Genomic DNA, 2,203 nt, shown 5'->3' with positions numbered 1-2,203 from the left:
TTCAGTTTTTTTTTCAAAAAAATATTATCAGAAACACCGCAATGCTAATAATAATAATAATAATAATAATAATAATAATAATAATAATACTATTAATAATGATGTTGGTGACGATGATGATGGCGATGATGATGATGATGATGATGTTTGCTGGATTCTCCTTTTTCTGTATTTTTATCAATATCATAGTTTCTAGAAAATTGTAATTGAAATTTTTTCCTTCATAATTTTTCCTGCAATGTTTTCTCATACTAATAGATATTTTAACATAGAAGTCTCTTAAAATTCTTGAGAGAGTTGGAAAATGAAGAACTGGTGAAAGGACGTGATCAAATGAGAGTTTGAAATTCAGTGGTACTGAGTGGGGAAAACGAATCCGAATCAGTTTGGCATAGGAAAGAGGTAAAAAAAAAATTGGAAATTTATGAAGTGAGGCAAAGTAAAAGATGTGGCTTGATGATATAGATATAGATAGTGTAGACTATGTTAAGTTGGCGTAGAAACACACACACACACACACACACACTGAGAGACTGAGCGAGAGAGAGATGGAAATAGAGAAAAAGATGAAGCAATATACACAAAGGTAGAAATGGAGAGAGAGATAGAGAATGAAAATGTGAGACAGAAAGAGAGAGAGAGTAAAAGAAGAGAGATAGGAAAACGAATATACAGACAGTTAGGGTGGGAAGCATAGGAGAGACGGGGATTTATCTTCCTGCTAGCGATATTAACATGAGTTCATTTTGTCAATGCGGAGCTGAAAGAAAAAAAAAACTTTTAATTTGTTTGAAGTGTGTGCGTGTGTGTGAGGGGTGCTGAAAAGTTTTTGGCTGTAAGGGTATCACGAAAGGCCTGGCTGGAGACCCAGCATTCCGATTTCATTTACAGGGCTTAGGATAACTGAAGGACTGCTGCAATAAGTTTGTGAATCTGGAAGGGGAATATGTTGAATAGAAACATAATTAACCGATCTTCCTGTATTATCTTTTATCCAAAGCCAGTAACATTTACAGCATCCGTTCTGTATGTGGGTATTCCACTCGCTTCTACACAGTTTCCATCTACCAAATTGGTAACAAGGCTATAGCAGCAGACATTCGTCCAAGGTACCGGGTAGTAAGGATTGGACACGAAATTCCTGTGGTTGTGAAACAAGCCTCTTTATTGCACAACAACGCTTACGAGAAACAAGAAACAGAATGAATGTACATTTTTTTCTCTGTATGTGTGTGTCTGTGTATATATTATGCGTGCTTGTGTATGTGTGTCTGTGTGTGCTTGTGTGTATGATATGTGTGTGCATGTAGTCGTCTGGAATGATTGGGAAGGACACAATATACCGAACCTATTTCAAAGACATGCGTTTTACACACCTACATGCTGTGTAAGAATGAGTTCCAACATGATTCAAGATCAGTTTCACCCAATGTGATCAAAGGAACCATCAATCAAGATGCCATGGAATACTGTTCTTCTGATATAGCGTTTGACAGACATACTCGGAATGAAGGAATGGTAGTACCACTGATATAGTAAATATGTACATCACTGTTTTGACTTCGAACTTTTTCCTTTTCTTTACTTTTTTTTTTCATCATTTTCTCTTTGCTTTCTTTTCTGTTCTTTGAAAACATCTACGCTCCCGAGTTGCTTTGTGATGTAATATTATGAAGTATTGTTTTGGATAGGAGTGTGTATTTGAGTGTGTGTATTTGAGTGTGTGTATTTGAGTGTGTGTCTATATGTGGAAAGGACGTGAGTGTGAAAATGGTGCGTGTGTAGGAAGGATGTATGTGTGGGAAGGATGTATGTATGGGAAGAATGTGTGTGGAAAGGATGTGTGTGTTTGTGTTTCAGTGTGTGCGTTTGTGTGTGCGCGTGTGTATGAATGTATGTATATATATGTATTATTAATACACATATACACACACGCACGCACACATACGCACACACACGCACACACGCACACACGCACACATACGCACACACAAAGCGTAACTGCAATCCAATAACAGGTGAGTAAAAGAATACATTACACACACGCAGACACACACATACACACACACGCACTTACGCACACATTCTAGCACATACAAATGTATAAATGTCTGTATTCATATATATTTGTATAAATGCATGTGTGTGTGTGTGTGTGTGTGTGTGTGTGTGTGTGTGTGTGTGTGTGTGTGTGTGTGTGTGT

The sequence above is a fragment of the Octopus bimaculoides genome, chromosome 19, assembly GCF_001194135.2.
Source record: "Octopus bimaculoides isolate UCB-OBI-ISO-001 chromosome 19, ASM119413v2, whole genome shotgun sequence".
NCBI classification, from domain to species: domain Eukaryota; kingdom Metazoa; phylum Mollusca; class Cephalopoda; order Octopoda; family Octopodidae; genus Octopus; species Octopus bimaculoides.
This window is presented reverse-complemented; position numbering follows the sequence as displayed.